General features: G+C 41.4%; 1 protein-coding gene across 32 annotated transcripts in view; it reads right to left on the reverse strand.

The window, feature by feature from the left end:
- The window catches only part of ADGRL2 (adhesion G protein-coupled receptor L2), a 701088-nt gene that overhangs the window by 509377 nt on the left and 171403 nt on the right, over positions 1–20308 (reverse strand). For all 32 annotated transcript variants that reach the window (XM_039911908.1, XM_039911906.1, XM_039911911.1 and 29 more), the window contains exon 3: positions 11457–11598. The gene's annotated coding sequence lies outside the window, so the exon portion shown is untranslated. The remainder of the gene's footprint in view (positions 1–11456; positions 11599–20308) is intronic.

The following is a 20308-nucleotide window of genomic DNA, read 5'->3' on the forward strand; positions in this document are numbered from 1 at the left end:
AACCCCACAGCACCATGAAATATTTATAATTTTATTTGTATTGATGTCTGTATCCCACCTCCCTAGATTGTGTGCTTATTGCAGGTGGGGAATGTCACTGTTTAATGTTGTATTGTACTTCTCAAATGTTTAATAAATATGATTAATTTAATAAATAACCGCAATCGCTTAATAAATACGATTGACTGAGGGTTTAGTGGGGGAAGGTCTCTTCAAGGAGATAATAATTATGACATTTGTTAAGCTCTTATTATGTGTCAGGCACTGTTCTAAGAGCTGGAGTAGATACAAGGTAATCAGATAATGAGAAGCAGTGTGACTTAGTTGAGAGAGCATGGGCCTGGGAGTCAGATGTCTGCTGAGTGACCTTGAGAAAGTCACTTAACTTCTCTGGACCTCAGTTTCCTCATCTGTAAAATGGGAATGAAGAGTGTGAGCCACATGTGCGACAGCGACTGATTAGCTTGCATCTACCCCACAATTAGAAGAGTGCTTGGCACATAGTATTTGCATAACAAGTACCAAATTAAATTAATAAATTAGGTTGGACACTGTCATTCATTCATTCATTCACTCATTCAATAGTATTTATTGAGCGCTTACTATGTGCAGAGCACTGTACTAAGCGCTTGGAATGAACAAGTCAGCAACAGATAGAGACAGTCCCTGCCGTTTGACGGGCTTACAGTCTAATCGGGGGAGACGGACAGACAAGAACAATGGCAATAAATAGAGTCAAGGGGAAGAACATCTCGTAAAAACAATGGCAACTGAATAGAATCAAGGCGATGTACATTTCATTAACAAAATAAATAGGGTAATGGAAATATATACAGTTGAGCGGACAAATACAGTGCTGAGGGGATGGGAAGGGAGAGGGGAAAGGGGGAAAAGAGGGTTTAGCTGCGGAGAGGTGAAGGGGGTGTGGTAGAGAGAGTAGAGGGAGAAGAGGAGCTCAGTCTGGGAAGGCCTCTTGGAGGAGGTGAGTTTTAAGTAGGTTTTGAAGAGGGGAAAAGAATCAGTTTGGCGGAGGTGAGGAGGGAGGGAGTTCCAGGAACGCGGGAGGACGTGGCCCAGGGGTCGACGGCGGGATAGGCGAGACCGAGGGACGGTGAGGAGGTGGGTGGCAGAGGAGCGGAGCGTGCGGGGTGGGCGGTAGAAAGAGAGAAGGGAGGAGAGGTAGGAAGGGGCAAGGTGATGTAGAGCCTTGAAGCCTAGAGTGAGGAGTTTTTGTTTGGAGCGGAGGTTGATAGGCAACCACTGGAGTTGTTTAAGAAGGGGAGTGACATGCCCAGATCGTTTCTGCAGGAGGATGAGCCGGGCAGCGGAGTGAAGAATAGACTGGAGCGGGGCGAGAGAGGAGGAAGGGAGGTCAGAGAGAAGGCTGACACAGTAGTCTAGCCGGGATATAACGAGAGCCCGTAATAGTAAGGTAGCCGTTTGGGTGGAGAGGAAACGGCGGATCTTGGCGATATTGTAGAGGTGAAACCGGCAGGTCTTGGTAACGGATAGGATGTGTGGGGTGAACGAGAGAGACGAGTCAAGGATGACACCGAGATTGCGGGCCTGAGAGACGGGAAGGATGGTCGTGCCATCCACGGTGATAGAGAAGTCTGGGAGAGGACCGGGTTTGGGAGGGAAGATGAGGAGCTCAGTCTTGCTCATGTTGAGTGTGTGTCATGTTGTGTCACTGTCCCACACAGGACTCACAGTCCTAATCCCCACTTTACAGATGAGTAATGATGATGCACAGAGAAGTAAAGTGACTTACCCAAGGTTACACAGCAGATAAGTGGCATAGCCAGGACTAGTGTCAGTGAAACCAAGGTTAGATATCAATCATATTTATTGAGGACTTACTCTATGAAGAGCACAGTACTAAGGACTCGGAAAAAGTACAAGAGTTGATTGCTAATTCTATTGTACTCTCACTAGTTTACCTGCAAAGAGTGGGTGCTCAATAAATATGACATTGATTGGAATCTTCCCATCCTGGTCAGCTTTTTCTCCAATTTTCTCCTCACCTCCATGCAATTTGGGTTCCCTCTCCCCTTCATTCCATGGAAACAGCCCTCTCTAAGGTAACTGTTGACCTTCTCACCAAATATGACTGCTTCTACACCACCTTAAACCTGCTAGACTGCTCAACTGCCTTTAGCCCTTTGGAGCACCCCCTTCTCCTTGAAACATTCTCCAACCTCAGCTTCACCAACACTGACCATTATCTCTGACATCTCCTTCTCAGTCTCTTTTGCAGTCTTCTCCTCTACCTCTCCCATCTTTTGACAGTGGGGGTTCTTCAAGGCTCAGATCTGGGCCCCCTTCCATTCTTCATCTACAACCTCTGTCTGGGAGAACTCATTCTCCAAGACAGCAAGCAGCATGAGAAGCACGCTGGCTTAGTGGAAAGAGCATGGGCTTGGGAGTCAGAGGTCATGGGTTCAAATCCAGGATCTGCCACTTGTCAGCTCTGTGACTGTGGGCAAGTCACTTAACTTCTCTGTGCCTTAGTTATCTCATCTGTAAAATAGGATTAAGACTGTGAGCCTCATGTGGGACAACCTCATTACCCTGTATCTACCCCAGCACTTAGAACAGTGCTCTGTACATAGTAAGTGCTTAACAAATTCCAACATTATTATTATTATTATTATTCTCTCCCATGGCTTGAATTAACATCTATGCAGATGATTCTGCATAGATGGGAAGCAACATGGCATAGTGGATAGAACATGGTCCTGGGAGTCAGAAGGACCTGGGTTCTAATCCTGGCTTTGCCACTGTCTGTGGGGTGACCTTGGGCAAGTCACTTTACTTTTCTGTGCCTCAGTCACCTCATCTGTAAAAAGGGGATAAAGACTGTGAGCCTCATGTGGGACAGGGACTGTGTCTAACCTGAGTAACTTTTATCTACCCCAGCATTTATAACAGTGCTTGACACATAGTAAGGGCTTGAGAAATACCCTTATAATTATCATTTCCATGTGTACAGTTGTCCTCAATTTTCTCCTTTCAGTCGGTTAGTCAGCACTTACTCTGGGCAGAGTACTGTGCTAAGGGTTTGAGAGAGTATAAGATAACAACACAGTTCCTATTCACACGTAGCTTACTATCGGCTCAAAAAAGCTCAAAATCACTCAGTTTGCCTCCTCCTATCTCACTCACACTGATTTGCTTCTACAGCCCAGCCCACACACCTCACTCCTCTAGCCCCAACTTGCTCACTGTGCCCTAAACTCAATCTATCTCACCACCAACCCCTTTACCACATCCTCTCTGGCTTTAAACTCTCTTCCCCACATCCTCTCTGGCTTTAAACTCTCTTCCCCTCTTTATATAAACCAGACCACACCTCTCCTCACCTTGGAAGCTTCCCTGTGTGAGCCAGCTCCTTATCATCTATGAACTCATCTCCTCTCTTTGGGCATTTGGTTTTCACCTCATGCTCAGCCCCTCAGCACCCGTGTACATATCTGTAAATTATTTATGCATATTAATGTCTATATCCCACTCGAGATTGTAAACTCTTTATGAGCAGGGAAAGTACATACCGACTCTGTCGTATTATAATGATAATAATGTTGGTACTTGTTAAGCGCTTACTATGTGCAGAGCACTGTTCTAAGTGCTGGGGGAGATACAGGGTAATCAGGTTGTCCCACGTGAGGCTCACAGTCTTAATCCCCATTTTACAGATGAGGTAACTGAGGCACAGAGAAGTTAAGTGACTTGCCCACAGTCACACAGCTGACAAGTGGCAGATCCGGGATTTGAACCCATGACCTCTGACTCCCAGGTCCATGCTCTTTCTACTTAGTACAGGCCTCTGCAGAGAGTAAGTGCTAATTAAATGAAATTGAACCTTTTATTTCTTTTAAACTACTGTGTTAACCCCTTGTAGTCCCAGCCACTAACTGCAGGAATCAAGGAACAGGAATTTAACTAATACAATGAAAGAATCACTAAAAATGGTTTCTTATACCCACTTTATCAACTGTCCTTTACAAATATAAGTTCATTTGAAACCCTAAAAATGATGACTTAAATTTTGCTGGTTTGTTTTTGGAACCTCTCCAAGTTTGAAAATAAGAGGAAGGAGGAGCAAGCAAACATTACATTGAGCTAATTAAGTTGGTGATGTAAACTTCCACCCAAATACTTCACCTTTCCCCCTCTTTCAGATCCAAGTAATTTTCTATAATCAATCAATCAATCAAATTTGTTGAGCACTTACTGTGTGCAGAGCACCGTGATAAATGTTTGAGAGAGTCGGTAGACACTTTCCCTGCCCATAAGGAACTTAAAGTCTAGAGGAGTAGACGGACGTTAAAATAAATTCCTTAGCATAAGTGCTGTGAGGCTGAGGTTGGGGTGAATAAAGGGTAAAAATCCAAGTGCAAGGTCTGTCTCCCCCGTTTAGACTGTGAGCCCGTTGTTGGGCAGGGATTGTTTCTATAGTACTGTGCTCTGCACATAGTATGCGCTCTATAATATGATCAAATGAATGAAAGAGAGGGGAACAGGGAAAATGAAGGCTTATCTGGGGAAGGTCACTTCAACGAGATAGAATTTTAAGAAGGCTGTGAAGGTGGGAGGATGATAGTCTGTCGATGTGAAGGGGTGGAGATGGGGGGCGAGGAGGGGTAGTTTCAGACCAGAGGCAGGACACAGGCAAGGGGTCAGTGGCAAGATTGATGACATTGAGTGACGTACAGTGTGGAGGCTGGTGTTAGTGAAGTGAATGGACTGGGCTGCAGTAGAAAAATCAGTGTAGACAGGAAGAGACAAGGTGATTAAGTGCTTTAAAGTCAATGGTAAAGTGTTCCCGCTTGATGGGTTTCTGTGGAGTAGAGAACCATAGACTGAATTTTTTTTTTTATAAAAATGATCAGACAGCAGAGTGAAATATTGGCTGGCATGTGAAGAGATAGGCAGGGAGGTCAGCAAGGAGATATTGTGACTGTAGAATGAACAAGATTTGAAGACACACTGAATTTGTACATTGAATGAGAGAAAGGAGTTGAGGATAATGCTAGTAAAGTGCTCTGCACACAGTAGGTGCTCAGTAAATACCACTGATTGATTGGTTATGGATCCATTTACTAAGTTACTCTTTTTTACATCTTTTAAGGAAGAAGTAATGAGCAGCTATTTCCTAGTATAGCTTTTAGTATGTATAGCAAAAAAAGTATTTCCTTCAGTTCAGAAATGTTTTCTTTATTTTATATTACAAATTACTAATTTCCCCCTAAATTCAACATAAAAGTAACTTCTACTTTCTAGTTATTTTCTGAAAAATGAAAATGTAAACAGCTCCAATTTGAAATGACAAAAATTCAAACATAGCAAGCAATTAGTCTTTGAGTGAGCCATACAGTTCTGAATTGTGTCTTTATAGTTACACTTTCATCCATAGGTAAAATTCACCATTGGTGTCATCATCAGGGATCAATAATACAAAAGACAACTATGACTGCGTTTGTGTGTGTATGCACATATATATATATAAAATCTCCATAAATAAGTATAAATTTAGTACATCTTCCCTGCCCATAAGGAACTTACAGTCTAGAGGAGGAGACAGACGTTAAAATAAATTCCTGATTAATTCCAGGGAAGGAAACAAAAATGTTTTCTGTCTGTACATAAAATAGCTGAACATTTGTGCCTTATAAGAGGAATAAAAAAGGAACCACTAGCCTTTTTACAGTATAAAACTCCAAGGTGGTTCTTCCTGCTACTGGTTTTACTCAGCAGTAAAGAAAAAAGCCTTGCAAGTGTTGTTTACACAGTACTAAATCCTTGTAAAATCAAACTGGAACAAGCTTGCTATCTGACCTGGCCCTTAGGGCTACTTAAACACCTGTGGATTTATAGAGTTCAGATGGCTACAGGGGTCTTTGCTGAAGTTCATTTTGAAATCTGTACCCCACATGAAATGCTTTTCTGGTTTGGTTAAGCTATTTTTTTTCCCCCTTAGTTCTGTCTTTTAAATCTGTTGAAGAGCTGGAAAAAAAGATTAAGATTTAAAGCTGCTATCTCTAATTGAGAGGATTTTACAAAGCTAAACAAGGCTTTAACTATTTACCTATGGTGTGAGTTCCATGAACTAATCCCCACATTTTTTCAAGTTTACAGTCAAAAGCCAAACCAAAGGGGTGACCACTGCCCTTTAGATACATGTGCTTAAATAATTCTCAGTTATAGCTTTTCCCCCTAAATGAATTACCCTATGTATTCTATACAGAAAGTAAATACTTCAACAAAATGTGTTTCACGAGGGCACAGGAGTTTTTGAAATTCAAGAAATTCAAGAGAAGCAGTATGGCTCAGTGGACAGAGCATGGCCTTGGAAGTCAGAGGTGGTGGGTTCTAATACCAGCTCTGCCAGTTAACTGTGTGACTTTGGGCAAGTTGCTTAACTTCTCTGTGCCTCAGGTACTGCATCTATAAAATGGAGATTAAGACTGTCAACCCCACGGGGGACAACCTAATTACCTTTTATCTACCCGAGCACTTAAAACAGTGCTTGGCACACAGTAAGCACTTAACAAATACCATCATTATTATTATTAATAAGATTTATATAGAATTTGGGGCTTCATATTTGATTTTCTCATTTTCCAATCAAGAAATATAAATGGCATGCATCTCCTAATGTTATTCGGGGCTGGTTCATTTCATGTAAAGCTTGCAGGTCTTTCTTAAATTGCTAAGATGTCAGTGCTACAATAGAAAGGTAGATAAATACTAAAGAAACTAAAAGAAACCAGTTCAAGCTTGGAAGTTCTTTCAGAGTACCAAATCAAAAATAAAATTATGTAGTTAACATTGCCTCCATTTTTATAGTCCACTCCAATGTGGCTTTCAGGACTGTACTTGTGCATTGTAAAGCTTCTCAGTACCTGGCCTCTTGTTTACACACAGCTAAATCTTCTTTATTGCCTCTGACAATGTGTTTTTCATGCCTTTCTAGCTGTACTTACATTGGGTTTATTGTAGAGTTATCATTGCAAAGTTGGATTACATTGAAATGAAAATACCTGTTTATCTGATAATGCTTGGCTCACATATACATCAATCAGAAAGCTCTCCATTTTCTTATTTATCTCAGAAGCCAATAGGTCACTATTTGTCAATATATTTCTTGGGCCAAATATATGGTTAAGGATCCAGTTTTCATACCTTAATATATTCTGCCAGCTTATCTGACCTTCCAAAATAAAAAAAAGCCCTGGATGAATAACTGGGTCAACCCAATGCCAGTAGAAAGACATAATGAATATCATGCCAAATCTCAGTTTCAAAGTCCAAGACAGAAAATACCAAGATATACTACCCAAAGGAAAGACGCCTCAATCATGATATTATGATATTTATAGGAGATTTAGAGTAAACAAAGGTTCCACTTTCAGGCTACCACCAAGTGAAAAGCCATTTGTGGCTGATTTTACCATGCTATGTTGAGAATTGGATCAATTTCTAGTCAACTAAGACTCTTTTCTCTAATAAGCGTGAAAAACATTGAAAAAACATAGATGAGGCCATTACTGGGTATAGTAGGAGAGTTAAAGAAGAGATGGGGCTGATTTAAATAAAAACGTGTGTCATCACTTTCAATAGTGATAACAAGTTTAAAATGAAGTGTAAAGATAAAAGTGATAAACCTATTATATATTGCATTTATTCATCAATTTATATGCAAGTAACATGAAGTGACAATATAAGAGATGGGTGTAAAATATTAATTCAGTATTTATTAGTATACAATTTAGTCTCTCAATTTTCAAAACTTTCTACCCAATTATTTAATTATATTTCTATATCATTTTAGAATAGAAACCAAAGTTTGTATCAGTTGGAATCTCCAGCAGAAATGTTTTGAAATTGTTAAAAGAAGAGAAAACAAGCTAATATATAACCAGCATTTTTGAAGCTATTACCATACTTAAGAGTCGAGAAATATTGCTTTCAAGCTTTCACTGTGCCTCGATCTTGTCTGTCTCGCCGCCGACCCCTGGCCCACATCCTACCTCTGGCCTGGAATTCCTGGACACCCTCCAATCTGGCTTCAGTCCCCTCCACTCTACCGAGACAGCTCTCTCAAAGGTCACCCATGACCTTCTTCTTGCCAAATCCAATGGCTCCTACTCTATTCTAATCTTCCTTGACCTCTCAGCTGTCTTTGACACTGTAGACCATCCCCTTCTCCTCCACCTTATCTCACCTTGGCTTCACGAACTCTGTCTTCTCCTGGTTCTCCTCTTATCTTTCTGGCCGTTCATTCTCAGTCTCCATTGCAGGCTCCTCCTCCCCCTCTCATCCTCTAACTGTAGGAGTTTCTCAAGGGTCAGTTCTCAGCCCTCTTCTGTTCTCCATCTACACTCACTCCCTTGGTGAACTCATTTGCTCTCACGGCTTCAACTTTCATCTCTATGCAGATGACACTCAAATCTACATCTCTGCCCCTGTCCTCTCCCCCTCACTTCAGACTGGTATCTTCTGCAACCAAGACGTCTCTACCCGGATGTCTGCCCACCACCTAAAACTCAACATGTCCAAAACTGAGCTCCTTATCTTCCCTCCCAAGCCTTGTCCTCTTCCTGACTTCCCTATCACTATGGATGGTATGACCATCCTTCCTGTCTCTCAGGCCCCCAACCTTGGTGTCATCCTTGACTCAGCCGTCTCGTTCACCCCACATATCCAATCCATCACCAAGACCTACCGATCTCACCTTTATAATATTGCCAAGATCTGCCCTTTCCTCTCCACCCAAAAGGCTATCTTACTGGTACAGGCTCTCATAATATCCCAGCTGGATTATTGTGTCAGCCTTCTCTCTGATCTCCCTTCCTCCTGTTTCTCCTCACTCCGGTCTATTCTTCACTCCGCTGCCTGGCTCATCTTCCTGCAGAAACGCTCTGGGCATGTCACTCCCCTTCTTAAAAACCTCCAGTGGTTGCCTATCAATCTCCGCACAAAACAAAAAACTTCTCACTCTAGACTTCAAGGCTCTCCATCACCTTGCCTCCTCCTACCTCTCCTCCCTTCTCTCTTTCAACTGCCCACCCCATAGGCTCCGCTCCTTTGCCGCCCACCTCCCCACATTCCCCGTTCTTGCCTATCCTGCCACTGACCCCTGGGCCACGTCCTCCCGCGGTCTTGGAATGCCCTCCCTCCTCACCTCCGCCGAACTCTCTTCCCCTCTTCAAAGCCCTACTGACAGCTCACCTCCTCCAAGAGGCCTTCCCAGACTGAACTTACCCTTTTCCCTCTGCTCCCTCTCTGCCCCCCCTTCACCTCCCCTCAACTAAGCGACCTTTACCCCCCTTCTCTCTGCTCCTCCCCCTCTCCCTTCCCCTTCCCTCAGCATGTACTCGTCCGCTCATTTGTATATATTTTTATTACCCTATTTATTTTGTTAAGGAGATGAACATCCCCTTGATTCTATTTATTGCTATTGTTTTTGTCTGTCTGTCTTCCTCGATTAGACTGTAAGCCCAGAAATGGGCAGGGATTGTCTCTATCTGTTGCCGAATTGTACATTCCAAGCACTTAGTATGGTGCTCTGCACATAGTAAGTGCTCAATAAATGCTATTGAATGAATGAATGAATAGAATTCCTTCCCTCTCCAAATCTTCCACATACTCTTCCCCCTCTTCAAAGCCCTAAAGAAAGCACATCTCCTCCAAGAGGCCTTCCCCCTAGACTAAGCCCATTTTTCCTCAACTTCCCCTGCCTTCCATGTCACCATGACTTTCTTTTTTTGCGCTATCCCAGCCCTGTAGCACTTATGTATATATATCTATAATTCTATTTATTTATATTGATGCCTTTTTACTTGTACTGATGCTTTTTTCCCCCACTCTAGACTGTGAACCCACTGCGGGCAGGGATTGTCTCTCTTCATTGCCAGATTGCACTTTCCAAGTGCTTAGTTCAATGCTCTGCACCCAATAAGTGCTCAATAAATATAATTGAATGAATGAATGTTCAAGACAATATAGCTCTTTCTACATAATGCTACCATGTTAATCCAAGCACTTCTCCTATCCCATCTTGATTATTTTATCAGCCTCCTTGCTGACCCCCTGCCTCCTGTGTCTCCACACTCTAGTCCATACTTCACTTTGCTGCCAGATCATTTTTCTACAAAAATGCTCAGTCCATATTTCCACAGCCTTGAAGAACCTCCAGGGGTTAACCATCCACCTCGGCATCAAACAGAAACACCATACCATCGGCTTCAGAGCATTTCAATCACCTTGCCCTTTCCTACCTTACCTCGCTGCACTCCTACAACCAGGACCTACACTGTGTTCCTCTAATGGCAAGCTGCGCTCCTCTAATGCCAAGCTACTATTCCTCAGTCTTGACTATCTCTCCACCAACCTCTTACCCATGTCCTCACTCTGTCCTGAAAAGCACTCCCTCTTCATATCTGACAGACAATTACTCTCCCCAACTTCAAAACCTTATTGAAAGCACCTCTTCCAAGAAGGCTTCCATGACTAGGCCTCATTTAGTCCCTTACCCTTGGATTTGCTCCCTTAATTCACTCTTGTTTCACCCCCACATCACTTAAGTACACATCCCTAATATATTTATGTTAACATCACCCTCTTTAGACTGTAAATTTATTGTGGACAGGGAAAGTGTCTACCAATTTGGCTATACTTTACTCTCCCAAGCACTTAGTGCAGTGTTCTGCACCCAATAAGTGCTCCAGACATAATCAATTGATAATGGGCTAATTTTTTTTTTTGAAAAATGAAGCCAATCTTCTGATGCTTTTGTGACAGAAGCATTCCTTTGCAAGTGTAAACAAAAGAATGAGGCAGAGCATGAGAACTGGGAGACAACAGTGATATCGGTAAGGAACATTAAAGGACTGACTAGCCATAGTGGAAGACACAAAGGAGCAAAGATACATAAATACAATACTAGATGAATGTGGGGAGCAGGAGAAAACATCAGGTGGAGTCAAGATCATTATCTCTTCAAAAATGAGGAGTGGGCTGAGGTAGGTGGAAAGAAGATGGAAAAGGTAGTAAGGAAGTTGGGAAAGAAAAATGCAAAATAAAGGCACTAAAATACTTAGATACTTTGATAAACATGGCATTTTCCAAGTATGTTCTGACCTTCTTTGAAAACCATACTGTAAATGGGAACAAAAGTGGGTTACAGAACATTGTAACCTCATTTCACCTAATTTAGCTATGCGAGGGAGAGAACTCAGCAGGTAGTTCAATTAACTCCCCCTAGTTAAATGAGATGAAAATGAGGTTACCCAGATTAACTAAGCAAGACCCTCTTTTTCTTGCTCCAGGTCAGGGGGAGGGAGACACCTCTGTCTCCTGGTCTTGGGTGGAGTAGATGGAAGAGGAGTAGACCAAGAGAACACAAGAGTCTCAGACATCCAGCCCATCTGTTCATGTCAGAAGATTCTCACCTGAAGTCTTCTATTGTTTGGTGATGAAAATCCCATCCACCGATTCCCTCAAGCCTGAGTTGCTGGACAACCACCTGAGACCTTCTCTGAAATGGCTTTGGCTCCACCCACCAATCTTTCCTTGAAGCTCAGACAAGGAGACCTGGAAACAATCAGAGGGTAAATTAAAATTGATTGCTGGTTATTCTAGTTCCCTCTTCATTTTGCTGAGTGAAATAAATATTACCTTCAGCTGATTTTTCCACAGAAGGGTAATGCTGTCTAGAGTGAATACAACTTTCGACCTTTACTGCATTACCTGAGCCTATATCTGCTGGTCTCCAAAAGCTACAAAGTCCCTACTTTTAAAATCATGCTATCTTCAAAATGATATTTTCCAGTAAGACTAGAATTAGTATTAATTTGGCTCAAATAATTACTGTAATAGAGACAGTTTCAAATATTTTTCAACAAAGAATGATTTTAAGGTTATCCAAAGGTCAAACCAAAGTGTTTTTGCCTTGTATCTATTTTCCAAATTAACAAGTAGTTCTATTGACAATTACGTATTGATTTTTTTACATTTAACAAGCCATAGAACTTAATAAATGCAGAAATGAGTCCCAAACCCCAGAGCATTTTTTTCACAGCTAAAGAAAATGTGTTAGAATTACGAATAAACACCCAGTTAAATTTTTAAAAAATCAAACTACTTGCGGAAGAGATAATGATAATGACAATAATAATTATGGTATTTGTTAAGCACTTATTAGGAATCAAGTACTGTTCTAAGCGCTGGGGTAAATACAAGATAAGCAGGGTGTCCCACATGGGGCTCACAGTCATAATCCCTATTTTACAAATCAGGTAACTGAGGCATGGAGAATTTAAGTGACTTGCCCAAAGTCACACAGCTGATCAGTGGGATTAGATCTCACAACCTCTGACTCCCAAGCCCATGCTCTTTCCATGCTGCTTCTCATAAGACTGGAAGTTTAAGAAGGGCATTAGTGATATGTGTGGTACCCTTCTAAATTACATAGTGGGAGATAGCAATCGTGCAAATTCAAATTGATTCTTTACATTTTAGGGTACATTGTTTGATTCAGCTTACACCTAATTAGGCTGCAAATTAAGAAAATTTTACCTCACCTTGCCATGTTCATCTGCAACTTAAAAAAAGAAGTAACTATTCTGATATTTGCTGTCTTCCTTTTAGCACAAATAACATGCTAAAGTTTCAATAACCCAAATTTCGCTATCTTAGCCATGTTCTTCAACTTTACGGAGGAACATTAAACATGATATCAAAATGGAGAGAAGCAGCATGGCTCAGTGGAAAGAGCACAGGCTTGGGAATCAGAGGTTGTGGGTTCTAATCCTCCCCCTGACACTTGTCTGCTTGTGACTTTGGGCAAATCACTTAACTTCTCTGTGCCCCAGCTATCTCATCTGTAAAATGGAGATTGACTGTGAACCCCATGTAGAAGAATCTGATTACCTTGTATCTCCTCCAGTGCTTAGAACAATGCTTGGCACATAGTAGGTGCTTAACAAATACCATTATTATGGCAATATGGTAGGTAGAATTTCATCTAAGACCCAATAAAATACATCAATTTATGAAGCATTTTGTTCCCAGAACTTTCATGCTTAATATTCCATTGAAGACCCAATAGGGTATGTCAAATCATCATCTAAAAAACAACTGTTGTCATTATCTGAAACCTGAAATGCTTGAAATATCAAGAATACAACATCCACCTCACTAAAAAGCCAGCCATCATAAAAGTAAAAAAAAAACTGAGGAAACCCTTAATTTAACTTAATTTTTTTAAAAAAAATTCCTTTCAAGAGGATTGAGAAATATCTGATTTTAGTTGCTTCCTTTTTTTGATAAATTGTACAGCCTTGTATGTACAGGTTAGAATCATTACTACCAAGCGAACAAAAGCAATAAAATGGAATACTTTTTAAACCTCAAATCTTTTAATCTTAATGAAAAGAAAAGAACATCAAGAAATTTGGGTATATATTTGCACTTCTCTTGTAATGGGTTGAATTACCTCACACATTGGGAGAGTTAAAAAGAATAACTAAAGCCAATAACACACAGTTTTAACCCTAGTGAAACATTTCTTCTAGGAGTAGAGCATTTTTTTAAAGTGGACATAGTTAAAAAATATAGTATGCAACTACAATTAATAATACCTATAAAAATGTAGCAAAGCAAACCAAAAAGAGACTTAAATATATTTGCAAGGAATTGCCTACGGCTAAACCACCAAGGACGTGAAACAAACTGTTCTTATCACCTTTTTCCAAACACAGCGATTTAAATTTACAATGAAAGTGCCAGCACCAGCTGCACTCTAAGAAAGCACCACATGTCTTGATGAGTTCCAAGAAAATGGAAAAAAAGCCCAGTTCAAGCTGTAGGTGTCATCTTCCTCTAGCCAGCTGGGTGACACAAAGCTGAAAGTGATGAGGTGCTAATTAGAGGTTGATGAACAGAATCTCTGAGTAGAAACCTGTCCGAATAGCCCCTACTGAATCACTGCCTTTAAGTCTGGCTCTTATCTCCCCGTTCAGAGCACTGTCGTAGCCATAGAAAAAGTGTGAATCCAAGTATCTGAATGGCTACCTTTTATCTCTTACCATATGTCCACTTTATCTCAAAATTATTTGAAAATTACCATATTTATTTCACTCCAATGGTTCCCTTTCTACTTTTCTCCTTTAAGATGCCTTGTTCCTATTGTAGCAGGAACCTTATGACTTTTTTTTTTTCCTTTGCATCTATTTATTAAGTCTCCTGAGGAAAAATTATCTTGGAATGCAAAGTGCCAAGCAGTGAGCACTTAGTGAGATCAGAGATTTGAATAAGACAGATAGTCGCCGATGTAAAATATTCAAGCTCGATAAATCACAGACATGTCATACCAAGAAACAAAGCTGACTTTAAAGGCTCCTCCCTTGTTTAAGGACTCAGTTTTCCTAATAGATCCCTTCTGCCCCATTTTAGTACCAGAGCAATAAATTGAAGGGATTTTATTTTCTGCTGGATACATGTTCTAATTAGGTCTCATGAAAACGTTGGCAGGAGCCAGGGGCCGTGGCCCTTAGACATGAAACCCAATGAGACCTATCTCCGGCAACCCTGCTGCTTCAAATAAAGAACGGTTTCATTTCATGTTTGAAAAAATATAACTATCTTATCAAAATTCCATGGCTTGGGAGACGATTATGTAAATTTAATCTTTACCTACACTTGAGCAACTTTTGGCCTACTCAGCAGGCACGAGACTAAAACCATTCTGGCCAGTGTAGGCACTCCGGATCTACTAAGTAATAGTGAAGAGTAAATACATCACATTTTAGTGATAAAGAGTTATTGATCCTGTCTCACCATTCTATTACTAATAAAACAACTCACTTATCTGTTGCCTTGGTCACTTGCTTTCTCCTTTCTGAAACTGTGGCTCTTATCCTTTAAATGGGAGTGATGGAGGAAAGGAAAATCACAGCCCAACAACATTCTCATTATGGGTATACTTGATTAATAGAATACATACCTGCTGAGAAGGAAAAGGGAGATAGTGCCTCTCCAGTGAGCCTGGGATTTTAGCACTTCCTTTTAGCAAGGCTGAGTAAACCTACCATGACATCACTCTGATATGGGGTTTCTTACTTTGAAAAAATACAATAAATTGTTGTTTTTTATCTTCCCAAGTTTTCTTTCACACAAGTTTTCAGTGGCTGCTTTTTTATGTATATGGTTTGAGTTTTGTAATTAAAAAGCATGATGGGAGCAGAAGTGCATATGCTCTGGATAACAGGAAAAGAAAGTGCTAGAAGAGGTCACTGTGTCAGTACAGCTGATCCATCTCCTTGTAATACAGCTTTGTCATTATTATTATTTTTTTAAAGGAACTTTGACAAGTGAAACCACAGGATGGGAGCCTCTTCTCATCATTAAGCAGTGTCTGCTGTAAGGTGTACAATGACATTTTAGATGTAGCCCTAGAATTAAAGAGGGTTCACCTGTGAACACAACTAAAATCTCTCTCACTTTACACATAATGGGCCTAATTATCATCCCATATCAGTGAGTATCCAAGTATGACTTAATGGGAGGTGGTTAGACATGCTGATTTAGTCAGGATAGTACTGGAATTTTAGGAGCTGTACCAAGGGACACAGTTACTGGGTAGGGTCTTGTCTGGAGGGCCATTTGGGCTTATGTCAGCCTGAATGTCTTTCCTTATATAGTGAGGCATAAGGGCCTGAAAGTGAGGAGAGGCAGAGACGTCAGAGATGTTTAAGCTTTGGATCCCAAGGAGCCAGCTTTCCAGGCAGCTGCAAGTTTGGGGTTTAGGTGGTGGCAACTTCCAGGATCTAACCTCCAGAGGCTCCCTCCCTCCCTGAACAGTCCAGATAGTAGAGACTTTTTCAGTGAAGACTGTTTGGAGAGGTCCCACTTTGGGTGGGGGAGAACTTGCCCTCTCCACAGTCTAGGTAGCCGAACTCCTGCTTGAAGGAAAGCGAAAGAGCTTGTCATTCCATCTAAACTATGGAGTTGGGGTCCATTGAGGTGGGGCTCCACCTGTCATGGCTCTGTGGACAGCTGGAATTCCTGGCACTGGGGTCTAGTGGGAAGAGCACAGGCCTTGGAGTCAGAAGACCCGGGTTCTAATCCTGCCTCTGCCACGTTTGCCCTGTGACTTTGGGCAAGTCATTTAACTTCCTTGTGCCTCATTTTCCTCATATGTAAAATGGGGATTGAGACTGTGAACCCGATGAGGTATATGAATGCTTTGTAAACCACCAAATTATCTTGTATTTACCCTAGCACTTAGTACAGAGAAGCAGCGTTGGCTCAGTCGAAGGAACATGGGCTGGGGACTCAGAGGTCATTGGTTCAAATCCCAGCTCTGCCGCTTGTCAGCTGTGTGACTTTGGGCCAGTCACTTAATTTCTCTGTGCCTCAGTTCCCTCAACTATAAAATGGGGATGAAGACTGTGAGTCCCACGTGGGGCAACCTGATGACTTTGTATCCTCCCCAGTGCTTAGAACAGTGCTTTGCACATAGTAAGTACCTAACAAATGCCATCATTATTATTATTACAGTGCCTGACACAGAGTAAGTGATTAACAAACACTGCATCTAAAATATAGAACAGCTAGGATGGTAGGCAGTGGTTAGTACCTATCCTGATCTTTATTATCTGTTCTTCCTCTTTGCCTTTCCTTCCCTTTCTCCCATCTCTAGCCTCCTTTCCTTCACCCTGCCACCTAGTACAATTTTTTGGTTTACCCCATCCCACCTACAATGACCAGATTGAAGGGACCTGGTACCTGCACTTATTCTTTAAATATATGGGTTATTTTTCCATTGTCCTTTTATCAGACAGTGCACAGGAATGGTATTTTTTGCTATTATTAACCTAAATCCTATACCTAAATGGAAAAGGATATCATTTTTTTCTCAGAATCCTGGGTGGAGAACAACCCAAACAACAAACTCGGATGGACATTCAGAAATCTTTAAAGTGCCTGGCAGAGTCAGGCCCCTCATATACTTTAACATATGCCTAACATGTAAACTTTAATGCAGAAATATGGAAGAAATATGAAATATGAAATATGGAACAGTGTAAGCTTCTTGTGAACAGGGAACATGCCTTCCAACTCTGCTATATTGTAATAATAATAATGTTGGTATTTGTTAAGCACTTACTATGTGCAGACCACTGTTCTAAGCGCTGGGGTATATACAGGGTAATCAGGTGGTCCTACTTGAGGCTCACAGTTAATCCCCATTTTACAGATGAGGTAACTGAGGCACAGAGAAGTGAAGTGACTAGCTCACAGTCACACAGCTGACAAGTGGCAGAGCTGGGAGTTGAACTCATGACCTCTGACTCCGAAGCCCAGGCTCTTTCCACTGAGCCACGCTGTTTCCCCATTGTACTCTCTAAAGTGCTTAGGACAATGCTCTGCACATAATAAGCATTCAATAAATGATGATCGATTGAAAACAGGAATAGATTCAACATCAGAGCAAGTGTTGGTGGTGTATTTTTCCAGTAGCCATATACTATTTCTTCCTTCTTAATAATAACTGTAGTATTTAGGTGCTTACTATGTGCCAAACACTGCACTAAGTGCTGGGAGAATTTACAATGAAATCAGATTGAACACAGTCCCTGTTCCACATGGGGCTCACAGTCTGAGAAATAAAATACATGGTGGAGTGGTGTGGCAGTGGAGACAGTGTTGGATAGAAGTGCAGATACTCCAAAAGTATGGACAATTTTATCCTACATTATTTACCTATGTGACATTTATTACAGAGCTACTTAATGCTATACTCGATTAAGCAAAAGGGACTGGAGAGCTCGCCGATCCTCATTCACCCTCCAAAAATATTCACAGAGAAAGAGATGGAAGAATCTGGCTCATCCACGACCACTTGAGAATAAACACTTGAGGGAAATGTCTGTCTTCCCTTGCTGCCACAGCAGTGACGCCTGATATGATTGAGGTATCAGAGGTAGTCTGTTTTGTTACCACACATGCCTCCCAACCTTTTCTCAGTGTGGTCGCTGCACAGAGAGCGGCTAGCAAGAGATATGAATGGCTCAGCACAAACCATCACCATTACTGCAAATCTAATCCTGGTTCTGCCACTTGTCTGCTGTGTGACCTTGGGCAGCCCACTTAAATTCCCTGTGCCTCAGTTACCTCAACTATAAAATGGGGATTAAGACTGTGAGCTCCAGGTGGGACAACTGGATTACCTTGTATCTACCCCTGTGCTTAGAACAGTGCTTGGCACATAGTAATCACTTAATAAATACAATTATTATTCATTCATTCATTCAGTCATATTTATTGAGTGCTTACGTATGCAGAGCACTGAAATAAGCGCTTGGAAAGTACAATTTGGGATATTATTATTAAATACAATTCAGGTGTATGTCCTGCTAGTAGTGGTAGAAAGTCCTTTTTTCCTCTTAACCACTGGGGTCTTGAAAGTGCTCAATGAATGGCAATGGGTTACATCAGTGCTTGGAACAGTACTTGGCACATAGCGCTTAACAAATACCATTATTATTATATGGAAATTTAGCCTATTTATCCTTAAACCACAGCCTTGCAAAACACTCATGTTTGCTGTGAAGAAATGATGATGATAGAGTTGGTGTTTTTTTTCTCGAAGGCTAGTTCTAAACTAATACCAAAATGAAATGCCATTTTGCAAATGAAATGTAAAATTTGGGTCATATCTATTTTGCTTAGTATTATAGATATTTTAGTAAATGTTTATTGGTGAGATGTTATGTAGGTGAACTGGACAAGTTCCCAGTAGGACAATGACATTCTCCCTATGGTATTTTCTTGGGGTGTTTCATTATAGTCAGCTTAAATTTCTTAACTTCTTGAGCTTCTGTTCCATCCAAGAAGTTCAGAGCATTTCATTTCAGAGCATGAGGAAGTGAGTCCTATAAATGCTGCTATCTAATTCTTTGACTTCCTTCTTCAATAAGAAAGGAGCTTTAGGAAGGGAACAATTTACCTAGATGATTGTACACAAAATATTCAAAATAAGGAAAACTTCCTGGTAAATATATTACATTGACATCTAGTGGTAACATGGCTTGATAACAGGAGATGCTCCCCAGAAATTCATATACAATATCAAAACATTGTTATATTTTAAAATCATATCAACTGCACAGGGCTCCTGAATTAAGCCATCAGTGAACCCATTAATCAATGGTATGTATTGAGAGCAAACTGTGAGGAGCACTGTATGTGGTATTTGTTAGGCACTTACTATGTGCCAAACACTGTTCTAAGTGCTGGGGTAGATACAAGGTCATCAGGTTGTCCCATGTGGGGCTCACAGTCTTAATCCCCAATTTACAGATGAGGTAACTGAGGCACAGAGAAGTTAAGTGATTTGCCCAAGGTCACACAGTGGATAAGGGTGGAGTCTGGATTAGAACCCAAGACCTTCTGATTCCCAGGCCAGTGCTCTTGCCACACAGACTATGCTGCTTCCCTATTATGCATTTGGGAGAGTACAATACAACAAAGTTGCTGTTCGTGACATCACGATGTGGTAAGAGGAAATTAATCAGAGGCTTTGAAGTTTAGCTTAATATGGCGTACCAAAATGCGCTTGGTGTAGAAGATGCAGCATACGTGGTAGTGTTCTGCATTTAATAAGCACCCAATAAATATCACTTATTGATTGATAGAAGCACGATCCAGACAGAAGAGCTGGACCACACAGTCATTAGCTCCCCTCCTCCACATCCCTGGAGTCCACTGGTAGGATTATGATGGCTGGGACCAGGGTTGGGAGTCACTGAGTGGGGGGAACCATCCCTACTGTGAGTGACAAAGGAGTGATAGGGAAAATCATCCCCAATCCCTTGGGTTGGCACAAAGAGACACATTGCCTTTTGGACGGGATGACCAGCCATACTTAACCTGCTCGACCACCTCTAGCTCTAGGACGGGACTGGAGGTGGAGCCAAATTGGCAGTGCCTCCTCTTCCCCTTCTCAGAGGAGGAGGAGGATGAGGAGGATACCACTGTCCCATTTCTGGTCCTCACAGGACACTAAGGGCTTCTTCAAAACAATTTGGCAGGAGCCGTCTATTCTGTACTCTTTAGGCATTTTGACATTTGCCTCACTCCAGCCCCACAGTACTTAGGCCTATAATTGATTTACTCTGCCACTTCCCCTATCTGTAGCTTACTTCAGTGTCTGTCTCCTCCTCTAGACTGTAAGCTCCTTAAGGGCGGGGTCTACGAACTCTATTTTATAGTGCTCTCCCAAGCATTTAGTACACTA

Source organism: Ornithorhynchus anatinus, chromosome 4 (assembly GCF_004115215.2).
Source record: "Ornithorhynchus anatinus isolate Pmale09 chromosome 4, mOrnAna1.pri.v4, whole genome shotgun sequence".
Lineage (NCBI taxonomy): Eukaryota > Metazoa > Chordata > Mammalia > Monotremata > Ornithorhynchidae > Ornithorhynchus > Ornithorhynchus anatinus.